Below are 13,610 nucleotides of genomic sequence, written 5' to 3'. Positions count from 1 at the left end.
GTCTTGCACAACCCCGGGAATTTGGAGCGACTAGGTACAAATAATTGTGGTTGATTATATCAGCGGTAATACGTCAACCCCCACTTTAATTGGCATTTCCTCTTCTCTACGTACCCCGCTTAAGTGTCCACCATCTTCGTCAGCCCGGTAGGCCACACTACACACTGGCACACACTCTGCAGCCATGTCGAGCGACAGTGAGGACGACAGTTCGGCCAGCAGTCTGGCGCTCGATGATAGGTCAACATCAGAATCATCCCACTCGTCTTCCATGAGTCCGGCGTCGAGCCCAGACCTCGATTATATCCGGATCATGGAAGGGTTGCCACCTCCGGAGTCGTCAGACGACAACCATATGAATGAGGAGTCGTCGGAGGACGAAGAAGAGGACGATGATGATGATGGGGAGGAATGGTCGAGCGAGGAGGACGACGACAACAACAACGATGATGATGACGACGGAGGCGATGAAAAGCCAACGGTCAGCGGCAAGAAGCATCCTCGCCAAGACGATGTCACGGGGCCATCCAACAACAACAACAACAACAACAACAACAACAACAACAACAACAACAACAAGGACTAAATTAAGCAGACTATATATATCTCTATTTCCGTTCGCTCATATTAATTTGTTATCTCTGATTATCCTATCAATCCCATCGCAGACAGTTAGTAATACATATTTGACAGAGATCTTCTACATTATCGCCCATAGGTTGGTTTGTTGAACTGTGTGCCCTAAAGAGCACACAATTCACAAAAAAAGACCATATGGGTTATCTATAATGATCGCACACAATTCTGATTATCGACCTGTTTGCCGGGTATCACACGCATCTTGCTACGCCAAATTGTTTGTGTTTACCTCGATCATCACAGACGGTTCATCGGAGCGAACTATATGCCAAACACACACCTTAATCTGGCTGCCCGTTTCTGTTGTTGTGTCTCATCGCAAATGGTTCGTGTGGATCAACTGTATGCCCATCATCGCACACACAACTAAAATCTGAACCGTGTTTGATGTATCATTCATCACAAACGTTTTGCGTCTTTTTTGACGGGTTTTTTACATCACCGCTTGCGATTAATGCATCACACACAGTTTCGTCAAAGGGTCTCTGATCATAGTGTCGCGTTAGCAGCATCCTGCAGTAGTGATACCCTCAGCCCCGAGGGTGCACTACTCCCTTGTTATCATGGTTACTGTCGGGATGATGAAGATGGCCTTTGGTAATGATTTCCCCACCTACAGGTTGCCGGAACAGGGCTCCTAATGGGATCTCTTTGGTACAGAGGCTTGCGGCGGCGGAGTCGAAGTTCTAGGGTTATTTCTAGGGGTTTCCCTATTTATAAGAATTTTCAGAGTTGAAATCATGCAAAAAGGAGCTAAGATGGGCCCATGGGGCACTAGCCCACGGCCACCCCCTGGGAGCGCCATGGTGGCTTCTGGGGGGCCCGTGGTTCTTCTGGTCCTCCCACGAAGCTTCGGGGGTCTCTTTTGTTCCAAAAAAATCGTCAAAAAGTTGCACTGCATTTGGACTTCATTTAATATGGATTTTCTTGGAAACCAAAAACAAGCAGAAAACAACAACTGGCACTCGGCACTAGGTCGATATGTTAGTCCATAAAAATCATATAAAAGTTATATAAAAGTGCACCAAAACCATATAAAATTGTTGTAAAGATGGCATGAATACTTCATAAATTATAGATATGTTTAAGACGTATGAGTGTTGCAGCCATTTGTTGCCCTGCATAGCTGCCTGGATGGTAATTCTCCACATGGTGCAATGCTTGAGAAGGTCAAGGAATTTGGCACAAAAATCATCTTAGATATCCAAGGTTCCAACTAGAATTTGGTGAGAGCTCCACCTCTGACACTAAAATGCACTAAGGCATGTAATAGAGTCCTGACCACAATCAATAGGGGCTGGAAGGCCAATCAAAGGATTCGCCCCTATCCATGTAGGACAAACAAAGCCATCGACATCTCATGGACAAACTCTTCATACAAAGGTTTGGGATTCGAAGGCCACTAAATTTGCGCGACATGCAGACTTGCTTCCAGTTAACAATGCATTTTCCTCATGTGGCCTCGTTCTTGTTAACCCAAAGGAAGGCTCGACAATGTTAGTTAGATCTCTTAACAAGCTAGGTCGTAGGCTCGGTCACAAGGAGTTGAAATATTGGGAGGGCATAGAGCACCGATGTTACCAGGGCCAGCCTACCCAGAGTGGGCAATTGAAGTTTGGACCATTTGGAAGTTTTACCTACCAGCCTATATTGAAGATAGGCTCATAGTATATCCTTCGCAGCCTAGTGAAGCTGAGAGGCCTGCCGAGGTAGGTGAAGGGTAATTTTTAAATAAAGGAATTGAGGAAATTGGATAGGGATTACACATTACTCTCATCGCACCTGCTATGACAAAGGTTGTTCTTGGTGAAATTTGTAGTTAGTCTCGTGCCCTCGCCAAAGGAATTAATTATCATCTTGGCAGCATGGACCTTTGATTTTTTTAATGTAGTCTTGGCATTACCCTCTTAGAGGACAGTGATCCTTGACCGCTACCTCCAATGGGCATGCTGGAGTGCCGAAATGCCAAGGAGGTTCATCTTGCATGTAGTCTTCTTTCATTGTCAGATAAATCCCTCTCATCAAGTGCTACATCCAACATGCTAAACAGCTCACCGGAGATGGTTGCACGGAGCTTGAGGTCACTGATGAAAGAAGAGCTCCAGCTTTCTAGATCTCTAGTGGCATTGGTCAACTTGCAATGCAATCTCAAATAAGAATCAATATATGGTATAGGATTGCTCCAGGAATCTACAACCACTTGAGAAAAACCTTCAAATTTAGTCTAGTAGTTATCGAATCTAAAATGCATGTGTGGTTTGAAGTTTGCATCCATGGTTAACAGTAGCGGGTAGTGGTCAGAAAAATCAGAGGGTAAGGCCACAAGGATGCAATTGGGGTGATCCATCATCCATCCCTCATCATAAATCATGCGATCAAGCTTCGCCTTCAGTGCAAACTAGTGTTCGCTGGTCCAGGTATACTTTCTTCCATGTAGGTACAACTCCTTAAGTTCTAACTGATTGATGAATCTTTGTAAGGCAGCCATGGTTCCTTGTTGAAGTTCCAATTATTTTTATCAGAAGCTTGCGCAATGAGATTCAAATATCCACCTATAATGCAGGGCATGGAACTTGGACAGTGCGATCTAAGGCAATCCATAAATGGGAGCTTCTCGGCATCAATTTGAGGGTTGTTCACCATAATCAATCTAAACTCTATGCCAGACAGTAGCCACGATGGTCAGCAGCGAGGAAATATCGATTTGAATCATGGGTTATAACATCCAAAAGGTCCTTGTTCCATGTCAATATGATGCCACCGCTGGTTCCAATGGCAAGGGAGAGAACAACTTGGAGTAAGGAGGGTCGCAACACTGTCAGACAACAGCGAGATCAACACAACTAACTTGGGTTCTTGCAAATAGATAATTATGGGTTCATGCATTAACACAACAGCTTTGACAACACCACGACAAGTAGAGATTTTTAGTCCTCTCACATTCCAAAACAAGGATAACGTAACTTGACATAGGAAACTAAATAAACACATATAGCAGAATAGAGTAGTTACACATGACGCGCCTTACACCTCCCTTAATAGTGGCCATTTTCGCAAGTGTCGAGAGATCCTCAATCTGACCAGTGAAGAGGGGTTTATTGAACGTGAGCTTTGACATCTCAAGTATGCTCTTGTATTCTTATTATCACTCGGTGGTGATGATGCCTCTCTTGCTGACATGAGGCATCGGGCAAGACCGAGGGAGATATTTTCCCCATAGGAGATGATCCCTTCATTTTTGTTTTGGAGTTGGTGGCTTCTTCTGGTGGCAGTGGTAGGACGGCAGCGTCCTCGCTTCTCCCTCAGCTTTGCATAGGCAGGTCCGACAAGCAGGGGAGCAGAGATCGGTGAGGTAGGCATGATGATCCACAAGTATAGGTATCAATCGTAGTCCCTTCGATAAGTAAGAGTGTCGAACCCAATGAGGAGCAGAAGGAAATGATAAGCGTTTTTCAGCAAGGTATTCTTTGCAAGTACTGAAAGTAGTGGTAACATGTAGTTCTGTAGAAAGATAATTCATGACAAGTAACAAGTAGTAATAGTAACAACTGTGCAGTAAGTTGGCCCAATCCTTTTTATAGCAAAGGACAAGCCATAAAGTTCTCTTATATAAAGCAAAGTGTTCTCGAGGACACATAGGAATTCTCATCTAGTCATGTTCATCATGTTTGGTTGATTCGTGTTTGCTACTTTGATAATTTGATATGTGGGAGGACCAGTGCTAGGGTGTTGTTCTTACTTGAACAAACAACCCTCTTATGATTACCCCCTCTAGCAAGCATCCTCAACTATGAAAGAAGAATTAAGATAAATCTAACCATAGCATTAAACATATGGATCCAAATCAACCCATCAACCCCTTACGGAATAACGCATAAACTAGAGTTTAAGCTTTTGTCACTCTCGCAACCCATCATCTACTTATTACTCCCCAATGCCTTCCCTTAGGCCCAAATATGATGAAGTGACATGTAGTCGATGTTCGCCTGACACCACTAAAGGAAGAACAACATACACATCATCAAAATATCGAATGAATACCAACTTCACATGATTACTTATAACAAGACTTCTCCCATGTCCTCAAGCGCAAAAGTAACTGCTCACAAATCACATTTACATTCAAGATCATAGGTGTATTGAATATTCTTAAGGATCTGAACATATAGTCTTCCACCAAATAAACCAACTAGCATCAACTACACGATGTAATCAACACTACTGCCAACCCACATGTACCAATCTGAGGTTTTGGGACAAAGATTGAATACAAGAGATGAACTAGGGTTTGAGAGGAGATCGTGATGGTGAAGAAGTTGATGAATATTAGTCCTCCCACGATGAGAGGATCGTCGATGATGTCGATTGTTCTGATTTCCCCCTCCCGGAGGGAAGTATCCCCAATGGAATTGCTCTGTCGGAGAGCAAAAGTGCTCCTGCCCAGGTTACGCCTCGAGATGGCGGCGCCTCATTCGAGAAGTCTTCCTCTTATTTTTGTCTCTAGGGTAAAATCCTTCATATAGCAGAAGATGGGCATCGGAGGCCAGCTATGGGCCCCACAAGGCGTCAGGGAACGCCCTAGGGGTGGACGCGCCCTGTTGCCTTGTCGATGGCACCGATTTCCCCCTCCCGAAGGGAAGTACCGCTGGCGAAATCGCTCCATCGGAAAGCAAAAGTGCTCCTGCCCAGGTTCCGCATCAAGACGGCAGCGCTTCATCTCGAAATTCTCACTCTTATTTTTTCTAGGGTAAAATCCTTCATATAGCAGAAGATGGGCTCTGGAGGCCAACTGTGGGCCCCATAAGGCATCAGGGCATGCCATGTTACCTTGTGAGCAGAAGGTGGCCCCCCTCTGGTATTCTTTGTTTCAGTATTTTTTTATATATTCAATAAAAATCATCATGAATTTTCAGGTCATTTGGAGCTCCGTAGAATAGCTATCTCCATTATAGATCTTTTAGGTCCAGAATTACAGTTGTTGGTAATTTTCCTCTCCATGTAAGTCTTGAAAATTAAGAGAGAAAAGGCATTAGAATTGCATCATAAAGTGAAATAATGACCAAAAACATTCTAAATAATAGTAGGAAAACATGATGCAAAATGGACATATCAACTCCCCCAAGCTTAGATCTCGCTTGTCCTGAAGGGAAAACCGAACTTGATAATCACGACCACATGTTAGAGAGAGAGGTGTCAACAAAATAAAATACAGACATGGTAGCATCATGATCATTATCATAGCAACAAAATATTTATTATATAACTTCGCATAATCAAGTAACAATTCATTCACAACATTGAAGTATGAAGTATAAACTTTCTTGGAAACAAACAAACTATGTCCTCGGTCATTGAAACAATCACAATTCATCATATTTCTAGGAAGAGGCTATGTAAGAGCTTTTGTTTTGCAAGTCCACATACTCAATTTTCAAATAATATTCTATGATTGCTAACTCTCAATGCATATTTTTGGGAACAAACATTTCGTTGGACACATAGGAAGATGGGGGTTCATTGTTTTCACCTCCCAACTCGTTTACCTCAAGGATAATGTCAACAACAATAACTCATGATTACCTACATCCAACTGGATATGTATGCCTGGATCTTTAATTCCCCACCACATGATGCTTGTCAAGTAGAGAATAAATAAGAATGGAGTAGGGGTAATCACTATTGACTCTTGCGTAAAATTAAATACAGAAAAATAAAAGATAGGCCCTTCGCAGAGGGAAGCAGAGATTGGCGTGCATTTTTTAGTTTTGGATGTGCAAGCTCTTAATGTAAAGGAACGTCACTTTATATTGCCCCTTATGATAACAACCTTTATTATGCAGCATGTCGCTTTTATTTCTTTGCCATCATAAGATCTTACAAAGCTTATTTTCCCTTACAATAAAAGATCATACATATTTAGGAGCAATTTTTATTGCTTTTGCACCAATGACAACTTACTTGAAGGATCTTATTTAATCCATAGGTAGATATGGTGGACTCTCATGACAAGAAGCTGGGTTTAAGGGGTATGTACAAGTAGTATATCTACTTAGTACGAAGTTTTGGCTAACAAAAGATTGTGAGCAAGCACCACATGTTAGAGGATCCATGAAAATATGTTGGGAAACGTTGCGTGGAAAACAAAAAATTTCTATACGCTACGAGAGGGAAGAGTGTGTCAACATACGCTCGTAGACCGTTAAGCAGAAGTGTTTATCAACGCGGTTGATGTAGTCGTACACCTTCACGATCCGCCTGATCAAGTACCGAACGTATGTCACCTCCGCATTCAGCACATATTCAGCTCGATGACGTCCTCACCTTCTTGATTTAGCAAGACGGGCAAAGTAGTAGATGAGTTCCAGCAGCACAACGACGTGGTGACGGTGGTGATGCAACTATCTCCGCAGGGCTTTGCCGAGCACTACGAAAATATGACCGAGGATGAACTAGAGGGAGAGGGGTGCCGCACACGTCCAGGGAATCGTTGTGTGTGTTTCCCCTCTCCCTCCTCACATATATATAGGTGTAGGGGAGGGGAGGAAGCCCTAGGCGCGACCCCAAGGGGCTGGTGTCGGTGTCAAAACCGGCGGATCTCGGGTTCGGGCCCTCTCTATGGAGGTAATACCCTACTTCCTGCTTGATTGATCTTGATGAATATGAGTATTACAAGAGTTGATCTACCACGAGATCGTAATGGCTAAACCCTAGAAGTCTAGCCTGTATGGCTATGGTATTGAGTATCTATCCTTTCCAAACTACACCCTCCGGTTTATATAGACACCGGGGGATCTAGGGTTACATAGAGTTAGTTACATAAGACGGAATCTTCATAGTTGTTTGCCAAGCTTGCCTTCCACGCCAAGGAGAGTCCCATCCGGACACGGGTACAGTCTTCGGTTTTCATATCTTCGCAATCCATCAGTCTGGCCCATAGATAACAGGTCGGACGCCCGAGGACCCCTTAGTCCAGGACTCCCTCAGTAGCCCCTGAACCTGGCTTCAATGACAAGGTATCCGGCGCGTGATAGTGTCTTCGGCATTGCAAGGCGGGTTCCTCCTTCCAAACTCCCGAATAGTCCCCAGACAAATTGATCATGTCCGGACCTGTAACACACACCGCACACAACCGCAGAGAGAATATAATAACACACAAGTCCAATCTGCTGACAACTTTAGTAATGTGATGTCATGCCTGTCCGGTCATAATTTTGAACTGTTTTTCGCCCCCATGTTTCGAGACGTGGTTGTCATTGGCACGTCTTGTCAAAGCAGAGATCGTGTCCCCTTATTACGGGATTTTCATCAATATGAGCGTGGGTAACCCAACCGTCCTGCGAGAAAGATTCCTTAGGAATAGGCAGGTTCTTAGGCTTAGGAGGAGACGTTCAATACCGGAGGTGTTTATAAAGGAACCAAGGGCTGTCTTTTTATGCCAAACCTCTCCTAAGCCTCCCCAACCCTGAGTTCCAGCACCCAAGGTTCGACTCCATTGCTTCCAGCCTTCCCATCATGTCCGGATCTAGCTCCCAAGGCCGATGGGTGGCTTCCTCCATTACAGAGGAGGATATCACAAAGCTTCGGGTGGCCAGATATCTGACCATAGAGATCCACCACCGGCTTCCTGCTCAAGAACAAGTTATTCCGACCCCCAGATCCGGCAAAAGGGTGGTATTCATCTCCCATTTCCTCCGGGGGTTAGGGTTTTCTCTTCACCCTTTGTCCGAGGGCTAATGTTTTATTACGGACTAGATTTTCATGATCTTGCCCTAGACTCTATCCTCCATGTCTCGGCATTTATCATTACATGCGAGGCCTTCCTTCGGATCCCCTCACACTTCGGCTTATGGCTAAAGACCTTTAATGTGAAGCCGAAGGTAGTCGACGGGGAATAGGCGGAGTGTGGCGGTGCTACAATCGGCCAACTCGCCAACACTCCCTAGCCAAAAGGTTCTTTTACCGAGGCTTCCAATTACTGGCAGCGGGAGTGGTTTTATATTACAGAGCCTCGCGGGGCTAAATGGGTAGTTGCCCCCACCTTCCGTCCCGGCCCACCATTACAGCTCGCGTCATGGGTCAACAAGGGGCTAGACTGGGGATTAGTGGATGAAGTGCGGACCTTACAAAGCCGCATCTGAACCCTCCTCGAGAGAGATATCGATCTTGTCAGTGTGATCCAAGTGATGTTAGTTCGCCGAATCCTGCCCTGCCAGTGCAGGCCTTGCCACATGTGGGAGTTTAATCCAGAAGGACCACAAACCCTCCAACACTTCTTCAGCGCCACACACGAAGGGATGTGGAAGTTATTTTTCGGGAAGCGAAAACATTGGTCGGATACTGCTGAGGACGCTGGCCTTAACTGTAATCGTCCGGATACCCCGGTAAGCACTTGGCTTGCGAATACTTTGTGGTCATGCATACAGCAATATGGTACTGAGCAAGCTATCTTTTTTCAGGGTTGGATAAAGAAGGCGGAACTGATTATGTGTTCGACCCCTCTGCCCGAGGGTCCAGCGAATCATGTCCTAACAAGGATGCTGGCCCCAGCACCATACCAGATGCCGGAGAAGGAGGACGAGGCAGAGGGCAAGAGGACCAAGGATGGCCTCTATTCCCAGGGAACCTCGGACTTTGTGTCTGTAGGAATAAAAATCCCCTCATCCGAAGACAAAAGTGAAGGGGGGTTTGCTATCTCCTTCCCTCCCAGGAAGAAGAGGGCCGCCTCTGAAGATTGGGAGAAGCAGGCTCCTAAGCGAGGCAAGATGCCTCTTGGGGGCGGCCCGGGCCTGGAGGAAGTCGAAGCGCAGTCTCATGACGAGGACAAGCCTCCGACCAAATCGTAAGTGAACAAGGCTGTTTTAAACCTATCCCGTTCTTTTCTTATGATGCCTGGAATATATATTTTTTGCAGCTCAGCACGTAGTCCCCTTCAACAATCCTCTTCTTTGGGGGACCTTCTCCCGGAGATGATGGAAAGCGAGACGCCCCCACCGGCTTCTCTATCCAATAGGGCAAACGACCTTGAGGTGTCGTCGCGGAGGGTCTCCCCTGACCTACAAGTGGTGCAAGGGATGACGAAGATGCTACACGAAGGTGATACTTCAGCGGCCCAGGGTCCGGGGAACAACAATGAAGACCCCAAACAATCCGGAATGCGACCGAATACAAATAAATGGATCCCTTCAAAGGGTGACCGTACTCCCGCGGCTGCCTCCAGAGACCCAGAGGCACCAGATATCTTGACGAACATGTTGTGGCAGGCGTCCGTTTCAGAGGAACATCGTACCTTGATGGGTACGGTGGTTAAAAAGGTCCTATCGCAAAGAGCGAATTGAATGAGGCCTTTGTGAGTCTGCTGAGAGGCTTCGAGGTTTGTACTGTAATATGTGCAATTGTGTTTTATTCAGAAAATACACCTGTGTATAGACAGTAGCCCCTGAGACTCAGGTTGGCTTCCCATAGGAAGCGAACGGAGGATCAAAAGAAATATCCGAGGACTAATCTGATTAACTTTGAACACAGGCTGCTTCCCCCGTGGCTACTTCTGAGACTGCGGATATTGCCGAGCTGCAACAGAAGCTTGATGTAGCCGGGGATGACATTACGTCGATCAATATGCGTCTTGACGAGTCGCATGGTATGTATTCAGAGCAGCCCCTGCACATACATTTTTGTGATATAAGCATGACGCTGAAAGTTGTGCCTGGCTGCAGATGGTGCTGCCGCCGTTGAAATTTTTTGGGCGGAGCTAGCCCGGGCCAAGGAGCAGGACCAGTGTAGTAATGCGACTGCCAAGAAGGCATCGGCTGAGTTAAAAGCCGAACGAGCTGCTCGGCGTCAAGACGAGGAGAAGATATCCACGATGGCGCTCGAGCTAAAAAGTGTTGTTAGCCGGTGTGAACTCGTTGAGAAGGAGAATGAAGCCAAAACGGTTGAAATTGACAAGGCCCTATGAGAGGCAAGAGAAGCGCGGTCCGAACCTAGAGCAGCCCGTGAGGAGATCCGGCAAGCTGGGGAGATAGCAGCTGGTAAGCCATTTTTGCTACAAGCTAAGTTCAGCGATCTGAACTATGCTCGGCTTAACCAATCGTGGAGTTCTCTGGATGAGTTTTTAGACTTGCCAAAGAGTTCTTCCGATGCGGCACAGTATTATCAGGCACGATATGGGTATGCAACGGAGAAGCTTTTCTGGTCACAATTCGGCGCCTCGAAGCGCCCCCTGTTGCTGAATGAGCAGATGTCACAGTGGGCCAAGCTTCATAGGATATCTGGTGGTGCCATGAAGAACGTCATAATCCGGTTATGGCCAACTGAGCCTGTTCCGAACAGTTACTTCGGCTTGGTGCAGCAGCTTGTTGATGCAGTGCCGCGTATCGACACTGTGAAGCGACCGGTGTGCATCGAGAGTGCACGTATGGCTTTTGCCCGAGTCAAGGTGTTCTGGGGGAATATGAAGGCCATCGACGTTGCAGTGAAGAGTCCACCCAAGGGCAAGGACCGCCACGAACCGGAGCATTATTTTGAAGACGTCCTTATAGTCGCCCGCTTGATAGAGGGTCAATGCTCGAAAGACATAATGTTCGAGTGAAGTGTATGAGAATTGTACGAGACAATTTTATAGTAAATCTATTTGTATATTTTGCTCGAAAGCTTGTGTTCCTCCTGTGCGGCCGTTTTAATATAATCTAAAAGTTTTCCAGTCGTCGGCTTCAGCCCCCTTGTAGGAAGTACAGGGGTGTTCGAAAAAGCATCTGATCACTCTTGACCCAACATCTTGGTCCGTGAAGGAGGTGTCAATGCGGCGAACTAGGCAACCATACTATAGGACATTAACACTTTCACTTAGCCATAGGAGTTTTATGGTGGGTCTACGACATAGCCCCTGTTATGTATGCGGCTTACTCATACGATGCGTTTACATAATTGACCGGAAAAGAGGTCCTTCGTGTGACATGGAGGAATCGCTAGAGATTCCGATAAGTCATCGAGTGGTTGACCAGCTCTCGCCGCATCATGACAGTCATTTTTCGGCTTTCTCTACTGAGGTGTGTCACCGGGTGAACCAGTAGCACAATCGTAGTAGTTCTCCCTTTACTACCCTAGCCGATAGAGCGGAACGTAGGATAGCAAGCACAGGAGCCGGGCAACCCAACTATTGACCCAAGACATGATTCAGAGCTGATGCTTATAAGGCCAAACTCGCGATGCTGAAGTACGCTGTAAAAGCTGTTCGGACTTTGTTGGTAACTCATTCGTTCTCGTACCGAGCCCCTGGCAAGTTTAAGCCGGGGTATATCTATGAAACAACTATAGGAGGCGTATTCATTTTGCGAAAAGACGCGAGTGATTAATTCGGATAATTTGAACTGGGACCTGAGTAATATGCCAATGGTTACTTGATATACATAAAGGCCACGACCCCTGCAATTTGATATGCCCTGGGTCGAAGGCGGAGGAAAAAGTCATGTTACAGGCTCAAAAAGAGAGTGCGGTCTACAAAAAGTTATTTTGGACCTTTTGTCGCACGTCTGCGCCGCATGTCCTTAGCGAGGGGAATCCTTAAAGGGAGTAGCCCCGTAGGTGAGTGTACGGATCCGAACTCCTATGGGGTCGGTCATAGGTGTTTCCCCTTTGCGCCACCTGCTTTTAAGAGATAATGAAACAAAAGGAAATAGGAAAGTGGTTAAAGGATGTTACCGGAGTGCCTGCAGACTTGTCCGTATTGGGCTTCCGTCAATGCCCATGGTATCTTGAGTGTGTAATTATGTATGCGGTATAGTTTTAACGTGTATACGATATGGGTCGCGGAAGCCGAACTGCTATTTCTATTCCAGATTTGATCGATCTTCAGGGGGAAATTGCTTCCTCCTTCCGGCATTTAGCTGGTGAGCCGCTCCATTGTCCCTATTGCCTGGTGGCCCATTTCCATTGTGTCCGGCGTTGAGCCTGCCAGCCTACTTGAGGAACCCACAGCTTTTGTTGGTGTGATTAGCTGTTTTATTGGGGTGGCCATGAATCTGGCAGGGCTGGTCCAATATCCTGTCTAGTTTGTATGGTCCGTCTCTGTTTGCCTTGAATGGATTTTTCCATTGACCGGCCTTGGGATTGATAAATCCGGTGTTGACCGTTGTGTTGCGTGATCTTTCATTATCATTGCGACGGTTGTGTATGCTTTGTTGTGGCTTGCCATTGCCGTCTCGGATTTTGGAAGTGCCTGAGTCGCTGGCGTTGTTGCTTCTACGAGCGAGCCAGTTGTCTTCTCCCGTGCAAAAGCGGGTCATTAGAGCGGTAAGGGCTGTCATGGATCTAGGTCTTTCTTGACCGAGGTGGTGTGCAAGCCATTCATCCCGGACGCTATGTTTAAAGGCCGCAAGGGCCTCCGCGTCCGGACAGTCGATGATTTGGTTCTTTTTAACTAGGAACCTGGTCCAGAGCTTCCTAGCTGACTCTCCAGGCTGCTGGATAATGTTACTTAAGTCATCGGTGTCCGGTAGCCGGACATATGTTCCTTGGAAGTTGTTGCGAAAGGCGTCCTCCAAATCCTACCAGCTGCCGATAGAATTTTTCGACAGACTGTTTAACCAGTACCGAGCTGGTCCTTTGAGTTTTAGTGGTAGATATTTGATGGCATGAAGGTCGTCTCCGCGGGCCATGTGGATATGGAGGAGGAAGTCCTCGATCCATACCACAGGATCCGTTGTTCCATCGTATGATTCGATATTCATGGGTTTGAACCCGTCTGGGAATTCATGCTCCATTACTTCATTTGTGAAGCAAAGAGGGTGTGCGGCGCCTCTATGTTGGGCCACACTGTGGCGTATCTCCAATAGAGTCCATTTGCGGTTTTCAGCCCGAGAGTGGCTGGGTTTGTCACGTCCGAATAGGTGTCGTCATGTGTTCGGGTATGTCCTTGCGATATGTAGATCGCTCTTGAGTGTCCTGCTTTGCTACCCAAGTCTTGTTGATGGTCG

Source organism: Triticum dicoccoides, chromosome 7A (genome assembly GCF_002162155.2).
Source record: "Triticum dicoccoides isolate Atlit2015 ecotype Zavitan chromosome 7A, WEW_v2.0, whole genome shotgun sequence".
Classification (NCBI taxonomy): Eukaryota; Viridiplantae; Streptophyta; class Magnoliopsida; order Poales; family Poaceae; genus Triticum; species Triticum dicoccoides.
This window is presented reverse-complemented; position numbering follows the sequence as displayed.